Below are 15,749 nucleotides of genomic sequence, written 5' to 3' on the forward strand. Positions count from 1 at the left end.
TTTTTTCATTGTAATTTTAATAGTTAGAGATTATTGTCTTGCTTTGGAGGATGTCTAGAGATCCAAGCATGTTGAACCGAGACTGAGAATACCATGAAAACATGTGGGAAGTAAAGTGTTTTCATAATCCACAACCACAATAAATTTATAAAGTAGGAAATCTGCTTTAAATGGTTGGTTATTATCTTTAATATTAGCAACAGAGGTCACTCACTAAGAGAAAATATGGACAACATTGTAGCTTGTCTCCTATTTCATTTTTCTTACCTGATAGAGTTTTCAAATTCATAGATAAGAAAACTTTTCACTTCTCAGATGTACACTGAAGTGATTAGCAATAGAAAAATATTTAAGTGGTAATTCATGTTGGGACTGCAGCATAAACTCTTCATCTTCAAAATCTTTTCCCCTTTCTGAAATTCTGCCTGCCTTTTTATGAGCCACAGATCTCTAGGCATAAAAATCCTGAGAGAGAGTGTCCTCTAGGGACTTGGAAGAATTTTTGTAAAGTAAACAGGATACATTTGTTCACCTTCAATGTGAAGGAGAAAAACCAAAGCCAAACCAAACTCACCGCTGTTGAGTCGGATCCCACCCATAGCGACCCCTCCTTGGATTTCCGAGGCAGTATCACTAGGGAAGTAGATTGCCCAATCTTCCTTCTGAGGAGTGGCTGTTGGTTCAAACCCACCAGCTTTCTGGTTAGCAGTCAAATGCCTTAGGGACTACGCCACCTCGAGGAATTTCTATCTTGCGTTCCATTTTGTAAAATATGCTTCCTATTTCCCTACCTTATTATGTTAGTTCCTTAGTTTCAGAATCATGGACAACCGCACAAATTTCAATTGCCTAATATGTTTCCTTATTCAAATTTCCTTTTATTTTATAGGATAGAGGTATGGCTTCACTTTCTTATCTTGTGAGGGGCAGTTCCATGGAAGGAACGTTGCTTTATAAAGAGGAAAGAAAATTGGCCATGACAATTAAGGAATGGGGGCCCATTACATTCCACTGACTAGTAATAAAAAGCAAAAACAAAACAAAACAAAACAATTTTCATTAATATTTTATTCAATTATTACCGTGTTTCTATGAAAATCGAAGAAAGAAGAATAAAGAAAAATATTGTCTGTTATTTATTCCAAGTAAATAACATCATCTTCCCGCTGAGTGGCTGGTGGGTTTGAACTCCTGACCTTCTGGTTAGCAACCAAATATACTATGCCATGAGAGCACCTTTCACTTTTGCTAATAACACTGAACTATTTTCTTTAATTTTGAGATCTGGAAGCTGACATATCTCTTTGTATCCTCACTTTTTACTGCAGGTTTTTTTCCCCTTTCATTTTTTTTTATTGTGATTTGAGTGAAAGTTTAGAGAGGAAATTGATTTTCCATTCAACAGTTCATATACATTTTGTTTTGTGACAGTGATTGTAATCTCCATGATGTAACAGCTCTCCTTATACTTCCTCCCAGTGGTTACCTTATCCCTGTGCCCTTCTTTCTTATGCATTCCTTTCTTCTTAGCTTCCCCCTGTGCTAATGACGCCCTTCTAATCGCCCATTGTTGATTGTTCTAAGGAGTCCACCTCTCTGGTGTAATTGTTCACCTCTTATTCCTGTCAATTATTTGGCTGAAGGTTAAGCCATGGGAGTCAGTTCAATTCTAGACCCAGATGGTGAATAGGGGCTATTGCCTTGGGTGTTTCACAAGTGTATATCAGATTTGTAAGCCTGGTCTCTTTCATGATTCTGAATTTTGTCCCACATTTTTCTCCCACTCTACCTAGGATCTCTAATTTTGATCCCTTTCTTAGTGGTTGGCAGTGGTAGCCGGGCATCAATTAATTCTTCTGGTCTCAGGGTCGTATAGGCTGAGGTTCTCATAGTCCACTAGTCCCTTGGACTAATTATTTCCATGCTTCTTATCAATTGTTGCATCTCAGTTGCTACTCACCGAAGTAGGATGTAACAAAATGCAACGCAGTGCACTGCCTTTGAGTCCGATCCAATTCATGGTTACCCCTCCTTGGGTTTCTGAGGTGGTATCACTATGGAAGTAGATCACCCAACCTTCCTTCTGAGGAGTGGCTGGTGGGTTTGAACTGCCAGCTTTCTGATTAGCAGTCAAATGCCTTAGGCACTAAGCCATCAGAACTAGAACAGGATGTAGAACAATGTTATTGTGTACTATATTATGCTAATTGAACTTGATTTTCCCCATGATCATGGTTATGGCCCAGTGACTCAGTTCCCCAAATATTTTGATTATGGCTAAGAAGTTATCAAAACTTTGCCCCCTGCTCACTCTATTATATATATAGATATTTTTATAGCACATAAAAACAAGGGAAAAAAAACCTCACTGCCATCAAATCCATTCCAACTCACATTGCCTCCCTTTGGGTTTCCGAGGTGGTGAATCTTTGCAGAAGTAGATTGCCCAGTCTTCCTTCTGCAGATTACCTGGTGGATTTGAACCACCACATATATGGAAATGTCATCTGCCAAACGTGTATATGGTCATGAGTATATTCCTGCTTTACCCATACCTGATCATCTTGTCTGTCTACCTGTGCATCCATCCTCCCACAGATTAATGTTTGTTATTGACAATGCAGTACTGTGTATGTCATAGTATTTACCTTTTTTGTCTGGACTTCTTGTGCACCTGTCTGTGTCTTCCTTTCCATAGTAGTATTGTGCTGGTCATCTGCTTTTAGGGTATTGCCTTTCCCTTCTCCCAATCAATGTGTTTCTCTTACTTAGCTAGCAGCTTTTCTTCTTCTCCCCTCCCCTCTCTGGTAAACAACAAAGAAAATTTCTTTCTGTATATAAACCTTTCCTTGATCTTTTATTGTAGTGGACTCATACAATATTTGTCCTTCTGTGATTGATTTATTTTATTCTGTATAATATCCTTCAAGTTCATCCATATTATGAGTTGTTTCACAAATTCTTCATTATTCTTTAATGTTGCATAGTATTCCATTGTGTGCATGTACAATAGTTGGGTTATCCACTCATCTGTGATGGTCACTTGTTTCCATCTCTTTGCTATTGTGAATGGTGTTCTGATGAACATGAATGTGCATGTATCTATTAGTGTCATGGATCTCACTTCTTTAGGATATATTTCTAGTAATGACATTGCTGGATCAAATGATATTTCCCTTTCCACCTTTTTTAAGGCAGTGCCATACTGTTTTCCACAGTGTTTGTACCATTTTACAGTCCTACCAGCAGTGTAGGAGAGTTGCAATTTCTCCACACCCTCACCAGCATTTGTGGTTTTCTGTATTGTTTAATTTTGCTATTATTGCTGGGGTAAGATGGTATTCATTGCTGTTTTGATTTTCACCTTTAATGGCTAATGGACATGAGCATTTCTTCATGTATTTCTTGACTGCCTGAATGTCTTCTTTGGCAAAGTGTCTGTTTATGTCCTTTGCCCGTGTTTTAATTGAATTGTTTGTATTTTTGATGTTGAGGTGTTGACGTTTTCCAGAAAATGTAGAGATAAGTCCCTTGTCTGATATGTTATCGACAAGTTTTTTTTTCAATTTGTAGGTTCTCTTTTTAGCCTTTTGGAGAAGTCTTTTGATGTACGTAGGAATTTAATTTTCAGAAGGTTCCAAGCATCTAGTTTATCTTCTGTTGTTTGTGCACTTTTGGTTATGTTTGAAGATATATTTATGCCATAAATTAAGGCTCTTAAATTTGCTTTTATTTTTTCTTTCATGATTCTTATACTTTTAAGTTTTATATTTAGGTCTTTGATTCATCTTGAGTTCTTGTGTGTGGTATCAGGTTTGGATCTTTTTTCATTTTTCTGCAAATGGATATTCAGTTTTGCCAGCACAATTTGTTAAAGAGACTATCTCCTTCCAATTTAATGGATTTCAGCCCTTTACCAAAAATCAGTTGTGCATAGATAGATGCATCTGTTTCTGACTTAGTTGAGCTGGGTGCCCTAAATGCTTTACTCACACAACTGGCAATTGAGTGCCTAAGGCATTTGACTACTAACCAGAAGGCTGGAAGTTCAAATCCACCAGCCACTCCTCAGAAGGAAGGTTGGGCAATCTACTTCTGTAGTGATACCACCTTGGAAACCTAAGGAGGGGTCGCTATGAGTCAGATCCAACTCAATGGTAGTGAGCCTGGTTTTGGTTTTTGTTGGCTGAAAACTCAGCCGGGCACCTATAGGACCTGCACTTGACCTTTCCTTATTTGTTGACCTCTCATCACATGGTAGTTAGGTTTCAAGGGGAAAAGTTACAAGAGTGAACATTCCAAGAGACCGAAATAGAAGCTGAAGGTTTTTCCTGACTTAGCCTCAGAAGTTACAGAACACTATCTTTATTGTATTCTCTTGGTAATATAAGTCACTTATCCCAACCAAGACACAAGGCCATGACAATTAGAATTTATTGCTTGTTATGAGCAGCAGGATGTGCAGACCAAGAAGGAAGAAACTTACGGAAGCCATTTTTGGAATTTCTGTATCCAGATCAGCATCCTCTGGGTGCAACAATTTCTATCCTGCTTATTTCTCTCACATAACAACATATACTCACCTCCTCTTCCCAATCCCTCCCAATGTCCCTTGTCATTAAGCATTGGCTCAAAAGTAGAGAGATGTGGTGGTTAAGTTTGTGTGTCAACTTGGCTAGGCTCGTTGAGTGGCTGGACAGCTGGATGTAGCATTCCCCATGATGAGACTGGTAATAAACTCTATGGTGGAATCTACTGTGAGAAGCTGAGTAGCTGCCTTTGGGTTATGTGGTCTGCTTCCTGTATATAAGAAACAGCTTTGGGAATGGTCTCTAGCTTATGGCACACTTGGATCCTGCATGTAGCTGTGTCATTGTTTAGTAGCCTGCCATGCTTTACCAACCTTGGGACTTACAATGGACTTGAATTAATGGCCTGCCATGTGGTTTGGTAACATTGGCACTGTGCCATTTTATTTGTCGGCCTTGGGCTTGTCAGCCTCTGCAGCCAGTAGCTGCCCGAGTAGAGAGATGCTTCTAGCTTCAGTGGACTGGGAGCAAGAGGCACAGCTGAAGCCCAAGGTCGAGGGGCTTTCACACAGGTCCTAGCGCCTGTCATTTGGAACTCAGACAGCTAGCCTCCTGAACTGTAAGAGAATAAACTCCTGTTTGTTAAGGCCATCCCATTTGTGGTATATTCCTGTCAGAGCAGCACTAGGTAACCGGAACAAGAGACATTTAAATATAAGTGTAAATCTCATCTGAATCAACTCCAGGTACAGATGAGGCTCCTTAAGTACTATCTTAAGGTTCAAGTACTTAATTTGAAAAGTACAAACTAAAGGGGAAAGTTATCTGTAATCTGCATATTGATATATTGGTGAAAAAAATCATAGGGAAACTGAAATGGACACTCCTTTTCAATATGAGGAGAGGAAAGACAGCACACAGCAGTCACTGGTACAAAACAATTCTGAAATCCATTCTGGTGTTTATCTATCATTAGTTCTACAATCAGGGCACAGTCCTGTTTGGGGGGGAATGGTTTTCTCTAGTGCTCAGGCTCCACCCTTTGGACTCTTTGTTCCACAGGCATTCTTCATTTTCCAGAAGAAATGGCCTGTTTTGCATATAAGTAGTTATCTCATCCTGCTCTCTGCCCATGTATGTTTGAAGGCCCAGAGGTATTTTTTCAGCGTGAACAAATTCGGTCACTTTCAGCACTAGCTAGTATTGTTCATTTAAAAATGAATTATATATCGAATTGTAATCCATTGTATTAACAAAAGCCACATATATATAAAAACCAAACGCACTGCCGTCGAGTTGGATACGACAGAGCGACCCCTTCTTGGATTTCTGAGGCAGTATCACTAAGGAAGTAGATTGTCCAATCTTCCTGCTGAGGAGTGGCTGGTGGGTTTGAACCGCCAGCCTTCTGGCTAGCAGTCAAATGCCTTAGGCACTATATATATGTTGTTGGTGTTATGTGCCCTCGAGTCAGACCAACTCATAGCGACCCCTCCTTGCATTTCTGAGGCAGTATCACTACAGCAGTAGATTGCCCCATCTTCCTTCCGATATATATATGTATGTATTTTTTTTTTTTTAGTCAGGTCCTTTTCTGTCTTGGGTTAACTGTGAGGATGAAGTAGTACAATGACCTTATAATTCTTAATAGTTCTGTTGTCCAGTAGAGACCTCCTATCAGACAATCCCTTTTATATTTGTTTTTCTCAATAAAAGTTCCTGAAACCAGACCCTTGACTTCCTCTTTATTTGGAGACTGCTGTAAGTGCCCTACGGAGCTCTGATAGTGCAGTGATTAAGGCATTTGGCTGCTTACCAGGAAGATGGGGCAATCTACTTCCGTAGTGATACAGCCTCAGAAACCCAAGGAGGGGTTACTATGAGTTGAGTCTGACTCGAGAGCACATAACAACAACAACAAAAATTGGTGGTTTGAACCCACCAGCTGCTCCATGGAAGAAAGATTAGGCAGGTGTGCTTCTGTAAAGATTTGTAGTCTTGGAAACCCAATGGGGCTGCTGTGAGTCAGAATAGACTTGAAGGCAGTGAATTTGGTTTCTTTTTCCCCCTTGCTTTTGAAGTAACCTGGACTTTATTTTTGCCCAGAGATAATTTCGTATCATTTCTCTGAATTTAGATCCTTTCATGGATTATTGAAATACACACACACACACACACACGCACGAATGTGTGTGTGTGTGTATATATATATAAATTTATATATATATATATATATATACTCAAAATAGAAATCAATAGATTATGTGAAGATAATGAACATAGCTAAAGAGAACAAGCATGGGTTTTAAAGGTAGATACAACACCTCTATCAGAATATGGAACAAAGGACCGATCACTGAGAAGTAACAAAATGATATAGAACATAATACGGAAAGTCCCAAATCCCATCTAGTATATAGTGCTTTAGGAGAAAAGAGAGAGAAAGAATTCATCAAATACAAAAGAGAAAAAATATTTTCCAATGTTGTAGACATAAATCCATAGATTGAAATATTTTCTTGAAATGCAAATGTGTGAATAAAGGAGTCTTTGGGTGGTGTCAGTTTATAGGTTGGAAGTTTGAGTCAACCCAGAGGTGCCTTGAAGAAAGGTCTGGGGATCTACTGTGAAAAATCAGCCATTGAAACCCTGTGGTAGGAGGGAAAAAAAAAGGCGCTGCAGAGGCTGCTTATGTACAACAAACACCTTATGGGATTTGGCTTCTAGGTTTGGAGGATTAGAGTCATGATTTCATGGGACATCCCAGTCAATTGGCCTAATAACTTGTTTAGTGCTTCTGTTGTATCCTCTAGTTCATTGCTCAATGCCTGGGGAGTTAAATGCTTGCAGGCAGCCATCCTAGGCACAATTGCTCTCAATTTTCCTGGAACAACAGAGGAAGAAGGAGAGTCAGGAATAGGAGGAGAAAACGGAATATGTGGCTAATTCCCTCCATGAAAAGCTGCCTTCTTTGCCACGAGGACAGAAGAACTGGATGGTGCCAGGCCAGCATCACTGAATATTTTGATCAAAGATTCTATAGAAGAATCCTGATGAAAAGGGAGGAAAAAAAAATCACGTGGACTCTAGACTTCTTTTAGCTATGGAGGTTGGATGAACTCCTGAAACTACTGCCCTGAGACAATCTTTAAACCTTGAAGCAAAAATATCCTCTGAATTCTTCATAAAACTAAACAATGATTTAGCTTAAGGAGTAAAAAAAAGTCTGTCTTGAGCATTACACTCTTTTAAGAACTATTTGGGATCAAATTGACAACAATAGCTTACATATTAGATAGGAAACTTAGGTGGCAGTGAGTTTATGTGAATGGGGGAAAAACAACTCCGAAAAGGAGTGTGAGAATGGTTGCATAAGTTGAAGAAGGTAATCAATGTCACTGAGTCGTACATGTAGAAACTGTTGAATTGGTATATGTTTAGCTGTGTATATTCTCAACAACAAAAACAAAAAAACTTATAGAGTACAATTCTACTCTGAGACACATAGGGCCATGTGTCATTGTCAACTTGATGACAACTGTTGTTTCATGTTTGAACAAAGTGCATCTTCTGTAGATGGCAATTAGTTAAATCTTGTTTTGTGTCCTGTTTGGTAATTTCTTCATTTTCATTGAATTGTTAAATTCATTCACGTTTAATGTAATTACTGATCTAGCTGAATTTACATATTTGATTTTGCAATTTTTCCCTTATACTTCACCATTTTTTTGTTTCTTTATTGGTCCATTACTGCCTTCTTAATTTCTAGTGTACATTTTAATTCTTTTAAAGTATATTTCTGAGATTTTTTTTTTAAATAGTTGCTCTAGGACTTAAAATGTACATGCTTATTTGTCTACCTAGGCTAGATACATAGTTCTTGTGATATACAGAAACTTTAGTCTTGCATTCCCCTATTCCTTTACCTTCAATTTCCACTGTTATTGTTATATAGACTGATCTATATATGTTGCAGGGGAGCTCTGACAGCATAGTGCCTAAGGCACTTGACTGCTAACCAGAAGGCTGGTGGTTCAAACCCACCAGCCACTCCTTGGAAGAAAGATGAGGCAATCTACTTCCGTAGTGATACTGCCTCGGAAACCCAAGGAGGGGTCGCTATGAGTCGAGTCCGACTCGACGGCAAATAACAACAACAACATATATGTTGCAAACCCAATAATACATGGTTGTAATTATTACTTTATATCATTGTTTTGTCTTTTATAGTAGCTAAGAAATGAAAGGAGAATAAGTACGTACTTTGAGAGTTTATTATATTATTAACTTACTTTCATTTCTGATTGTCGGTATTTCTTCCTGTGGATTTGTGTTACCATCTGGTGTCATTTCTTTACTTCCTTATAGCTTTCTTCCCACTCCTATTGTTTGTGATGTAATTGTCAAATATGCTACATTTTAAAAATGTCATAGGTAGTAGTATAATTACATACATAATTTTATGTGTTACTCTTTAAATCAGTTTAGAGAAAACAGAATAAGAAATATTCTATTATACTGTGTTTATAATTACCTACATAATTACATTTACTGAAATTGTTATTTTTTCATGAAGATTGAAATTACCATATGGTGTCATTTTCATTCAACCTGAAGAACTTTCTTCAATATTTCTAGTAGGTGGGTCTGCTAGCAAAAAATTAATATGTTTTTCTTATCTAAGTGTTGGTTGAATTCCCCTTCATTTCAGACAGTTTTGCTGCATATAAGATTCTTTCTTGACAGGTTTTTCTCTTAACAGTTTTAATATGTTTTGCCTACTTTCACTGTTCAGAGAGTTCATGAGTTTACTTCATGTTCAGCCAAGGGCTAATAACTAAGAATTTCCCTGTTGATTAGTTCTCAGAGGACACAGCCCTTTTGGACCAGCAGGGATTAATTTGGTTTTAACAAGGCTCTCTTTGACTTCTCCTTTCCTGATCTTCCTGTTAAGCTTCTGGCTGGTCTACCTGTATGGTATCACATACAGATTTTTACCTCCACTGATTGTAAGCTGGTTTCTATATTGTTTTCATTTCAACATATCAATATATTCCATGCTGGTGGAATACATGGACTTTATCTTCTCACTCATAGTTAATAAAAAGCCTATAATAGCTGTTAGCCACAAGCTTAGCATTACTTTAGTAAAATACTCAGTCCACAATAATGATAAAAACACTGAACTTTCTGCAAAGTTAAGCTTTCCTCCTCACTCAACTCAGGCCTATTGCAAGCTGGAAGTCTGCAGAGAGTATAATAGCTATTGCCACATTTTATGTATTACCAGCCTCATAATTACATGTCTTCTCCCATGCTTTCTAGGCTGTACAGGATTTCTAAGTGTGGAGGTTGAGGAGATAGGAAAAGAGAGAGGCAATATTGGTTCTATATGATTAGCGGAATGACTTGCTTGGCATCTTTCTTGTGGCTATGTCAGATATTTAAAGCCAATTCTTTCTCCTGTGGGCACATTCATGAGCTCATGGAAGATGTCCCAATATTAAAAACTACCTTAGTCATCTCCTTGAAATATTGAGAACAAGATAAAAATATCCTCTATGACCACTTAATCACCTTTGGCCTGTTGTTCCTAGCTAGCACAAAAATGATAAAAAGAAATAAAAGTTCTAAGAATTACAAAGGGAAAAATCAAGGCTTAGTTCACAGATGACATAGTGTGTAGTATAAATTTAAAGAGTATATAAAAATCTCATAGAATTTATAAGTAAATTTGGCATGATCTCTGCATATAAAGTCCATGTTCAAAAATCAATTCTCCTTCTAAATGTGCCACAAAGATAACAATGAAAATTAACAAGAATATAAAATACATAGAGATAAATCTAATAAAACATGTACCAAGCCAGTACATTGAAATTATATATCATTACTGAAAAAATTTTGCTATATGTGTGTGTGTGTATATATATATATATATATATATATATATATATATATATATATAATTGTGATTTGGGTGAAAGCTTACGGAGAAATTGGTTTTCCATTCAACAATCACAATCTACTTTGTGATATTTACTGTATCCATACTGTATCAGCATTCTTCCCACTGCCTTCCTGTACCCACCCTTACCCTTCATTCTTCCTTCCCATCTCCTCCTGCCTTCCTAACTCTCTATCCTTGGGCAAGTGTTGTCCTCTTGATTTTGCATACCTTAGTGTTCTAATTAGTGCAAACTCTTCTGATTATACTGGCTATCTTATAGGCCTGTGTATCATTTGGTTACAAGTTGAGTCATGGGGGTCAAGTTCAGTTCCTAACCTGAAGAGTGTCTAAGGGCCATAGTCTTGGGAGTTCTGCATCTCTATCAGACCAGTGAGCATGGCCTTTTTTATGATTTTGAGTTTTGTTCCACATTTTTCCCCACTACTACTCTACCTAGGACCTCTTATTGTGATCTCTTTCAGAGTGGTAGCTGGGCACCATCTACTTCTTCTGGTCTCAGGGTTGTGGAGGCTGGGGTTCATGTGCTCCATTAGTCCTTTGAATTAGTTTCCTGGGTCTTTGATTTTCTTTACTCTTCTTTGCTCTGGACAGGGAGAGACCAATAGTTGCACCTTAGATGGCTGCTCACAAGCTTTTAAGACTACAGCTGCTACTCACCAAAGTAGGATGTAGAACATTGTCTTTGTGGGCTATGTTATGCCAATTGATCTCAGCATTCCCCAAGACTATGGTCTTGGGCCTCTATGCCCAGTGATTCATTCCCTCAAGGTGTTTGGTTAGGACTGAGACTTTTTCATAACTTTTTCCCCTGTATGCTCTACTACATTCATGGATATATTTGAAGCACATATATGTAGGTAGAGATAGCCTCTGTCAAACCTGTACAGACTCATAGTGTAGTCCCATTTGCCTTCCCACCCCTGTTCAGACTGAATGTCCTATCTATGCATGCATTTTGAGAAGATTTTTAAAGGCCCAAACAAATATAGGAAAGTGTTCTGTTCATGGATTAGAAGATACAATTTCTGAAAGAAGACAATTCTTCAATTTTTGCTCTATCAATTAAATGTCATTCCAATTACAATCTTAGCAAGTATTTTTTGAAAATTAAAAAACTGATTTTAAAATTATATGGATGTGGAAAAGATCTAGAATAGCTTAGATAATCTGAGAAAAATGGTATTAGGAAATTTAGAATACCAAATATAAAATTACCATGAATTTACAATATTTAATAGAAGTTGCTGTTATAAACATGATCAATTGAATATGAGCACATTGAACAGACTAGAGGAGCCCACATATATACAGTGACTTGTTTCATGACAAAGAAACCACTGTAATTCAGCTGTTTCTTAATTAATGATCCTGGTTTAATTGGGTAGCTATTGGAGTAAAATGATCAATGAATCTACCTCACACCATACCCAAAATTATTTTCTATGGATGCAAAAAGGACGTGGGTACAATGTCTTTTGACCTCTTCAAACTTCACAAGGGGGAGAGAAAAATCACCACCAACAACCCAAGGCTCATTCCTATGAGGTGGAAGTCAGATATGCCAACACGTTTCAACCTTGTTACTAATTCTGACGCTAACAGTCCCTCCCATTGTACCCTACTTCTCTGCTGGGTTTGGTAATTCATTGCGATGGTCACACAGAACTCACAGACAATATTCATGATTATGGGATTTATTAGGGAAGTAACAAGTTACAATTCAGGTTCAGGAATGCTCACTATATAATTCTTCAATCAGGACAATGGCATCCTTCTCTCTGGTCTCAGTCTCTGCCCAGTGTTACAAAGCTCTTTTAGCTTTGCTGATAGGTGCCAAAAAGGCACCCCACTCTGCCAGTAAGCCTTCTGCTAAAGGCACTCAGCTTTCTCGCTCCGAGGGTGGGGAAGCCCACTGTTCCATCTTATGCTGGTCTCTTGGTTCTGTTGCCACAATCTCTCTGCTATTTTTCTGCCATCATCTCAACACAGAGAACTCGAGTCCGAGAATGTAGTCCACTCCTCGCTCTTCTCCATCTTGATGGTAGTGAGGTCCTCCTTTTCTGCCTCTGAGATGGCTCATTTTAAGCCTAGCAATATGGCACTACTGACGAATCTTCACATTACAGTTCCATATACCTTATTTTCACAGTCTCACCTGTATAAGGTCACCACATACATTATTTACCTTATTAGCAAGCTAACTAATCCTCTTAGTGGACCACAAACACTTTATATTTGTATAGTTCTACCTAAGACATTTGACTGCTAACCAGAAGGCTGGTGGTTCAAAGCCACCAGCCACTCCTTGGAAGGAAGGTTGGGCAATCTACTTCCCTAGTGATACCACCTCGGAAACCCAAGGAGGGGTGGCTATGAGTCAGAAACGATTCGATGGCAGTGAGTTTTTTTTTCTTTCCATATTGAGATTTAAAAAATGTCTTTGTTATTATACAATTTAAGCATTATTTTACCTACATATGAATTCATTTTACTTATACTGACCATTTTTTTTATTGTGTTTCTCAAGTTTGAAGACCAATGTAATTATTACTTTTGTAAAAAGTCTTAGAGAAGTTATTTCTCTGAATATTGTCTGTCATTCAATCCCTCATCATTGTTGTTGTTATGTGCTGTCAAGTCGGACCTGACTCATAGCGACCCCTCCTTGGGTTTCCGAGGCAGGATCACTATGGAAGTAAATTGCCCAACTTTCTTTCCGACGAGTGGCTGGTGGGTTTGAACCGCCAGCCTTCTGGTTAGCAGTCAAGTGCCTTAGACACTATGCTACTAGAGTTCCCCTTCAATCTCTCATAGAATGGATAAATAGATCACTAGATCATTCCAGAAGTATTATTAAATAAATTTTTCTCCTTTTCTTTTTGGTACTCATTTTTTTTTCCATTTCTTTTAAAATAATTTCATTTCCTTGGTTAAGAGTAAGGATGGTATGGAAAGAATCTGTGACCAGCATGATAACATTGGGGTAAGGGAGCACACCAAATTGTGCATGTAAGATATAGACAGCAGAGATTAATACCGGTATATCCACAATACTGCATTACCATTAACACCAAACACCAGGCTACAGATAAACACATAGGCAACTGAGAAGATCAGATGTGGGTCTGTGAACAGGAATATACTCTAGACCAGTGATAGATTCAGCTGAGGCTAATCATGCACAGATACTAGTGATACAAAATACCCGCAATCATTACAGAAGCAACAGAAGACAGCTATAGAGCAACCCATCACAGAATGCCTACACCCTGGGAGAGAGATCCACTGGATTGCTGACTCAGGACCATAGTATTACGGGACACCAGACTCAATTGGCACAACAAAATACATAGAAATCTTGTTCCACAACCTACCTTTGGTAAGTAACTACTGGGGTCTTAAACGCTTTTGAGTGGCTGTCTAAGATGTAGCTAATGCTCTCCTATTACTGGAAGCAAAGAAGAGTGAAGAAAACGAAGGGCATTTGGAAACACTCAGCCCTAGGACATAATGCACCCTGAGACCAGAAGAACTAGATGGTGCCTGGCTACCAATGCCAGTTACTTGGGAAGGGATCAAAACTGGAGATCCTGGATAGAGTGGGAGGAAAAACATGGAACAAAATCCAAAAACACAATAATGACCAGAATTATTGGTCAGATAAAGTCTGGTGGAACCCCCAAGACTATGGCCCCGGGATACACTTTAGGCCTGGAATAAAACTTACTCCCAAGGGCTGGCTCTCAGCCCAATAGTAAATAAGACTTACATGCAGAACACTTAAGCCAGGGTGATGCAGTCAGCTACAGGGATACATCAACTGGAGCAATCAGCCATGGGGCACCAAAGCGGCAATATTCACATGGAGGAAAAGCTGAACACACAGGAGTACATAACTAAGAAGGACACAGGGAGCAGGCTGGTTACAGGGAAGGGAGAGGAGGAGAGTGGTTGGGGATGGTAATTGGGAAGTGAAACCAAATGCACACAAAATGTTGAATGTAAAACAAATTCTGCTCTGTAAATTTGCACCTAAAGCACAATAATAAAAAAATCCCATCTATCTATCTATCTAAAATAACTTCATTTCTTTTTATTCATTCTGTGATAAAAATCTTGGATCTATCTTTCAGTTTACTAATTTCAGTTTTCTTTGTGGCTTATCTGCTGCTTAATCCATCTGTGGAATTTTAAATTTCAATCATTATGTATTATATTTATATAATGTTTTGCTTATTTTTCAAATGTAACTCCTCTTTGTCTACCATATTATTCTTTTAGTATTGTTTGTATTTCTTCTTTATTCATTTTATGATTGAAAAAATGTATTTCAGAGTCTATCAGATTCTTGTATTATTTAAACACTCCATATGTACAAGTGACAATGATTCACTGCATCTGAAGAGGCAATGCAAATGATACAATGAACCTTTTCAAGGGTAATCTTTGTGTATTACTGATTGAAGAACTGACTGTGTTTCCGTTGCAGAATAAAACCTTGCTACAATCTTAGTGGACTTCTAAATTCCAAGAGGACATTGAACTAAGTAATTCTCTTCACTGCTTGTGTACTATGCACTACCCCAAACTGCAGTCTGCATATTGGGAAAGCATGAGGACAAAGTCTCAAACTGACTGAATTTTCTGTGACCTTGATTAAAAGGGGTAGGAAAGGGAAATCAAGTCAGAGTCTATAAAATTGAAGAAATTTACATTTTTCTACACCTGGCTTTGTAGGATGAAATTTAAATCTATATATTAACATGAATAATTTATATGTAATTCTATGTTTCTGTGTCATTGTTGCTCAGAGACAATTCATATATACAACTTTCTATATTATGAGTTAGTTCTTCATGTAGCTTTAATTTCTTTTTTAAATCCTCAAACCTAGAAAAAACCCCATTAGTTTCTACTTTATGTACATCATCAGAATAGTTATGGATGCATATACTTAAAAACAGCACCATGTTGAAAATATTTTTAGTTTTTATATAAGGAATAGGGGCTCTGGTGGCATAGTGCCTAAGGCATTTGACTGGTAATGAGAAGGCTGGTGGGTTTGAACCACCAGCCACTTCTTTGAAGGAAAATTGGGCAATCTACTTCCATAGTGATTGTTGTTGTTGTTGTTGTTATGTGCCGTCGAGTCGGCCCCGACTCATAGATACCACCTCAGAAACCCAAGGAAGGGTCGCTAGGAGCCAGATCTGACTTGATGGCAGTGAGTTTGGTTTGGTTTTGGTTCA

The sequence above is a fragment of the Orycteropus afer genome, unplaced genomic scaffold (genome assembly GCF_000298275.1).
Source record: "Orycteropus afer afer isolate SDZICR_OR568_19922 unplaced genomic scaffold, OryAfe1.0 scaffold00294, whole genome shotgun sequence".
Taxonomy (NCBI): Eukaryota; Metazoa; Chordata; class Mammalia; order Tubulidentata; family Orycteropodidae; genus Orycteropus; species Orycteropus afer.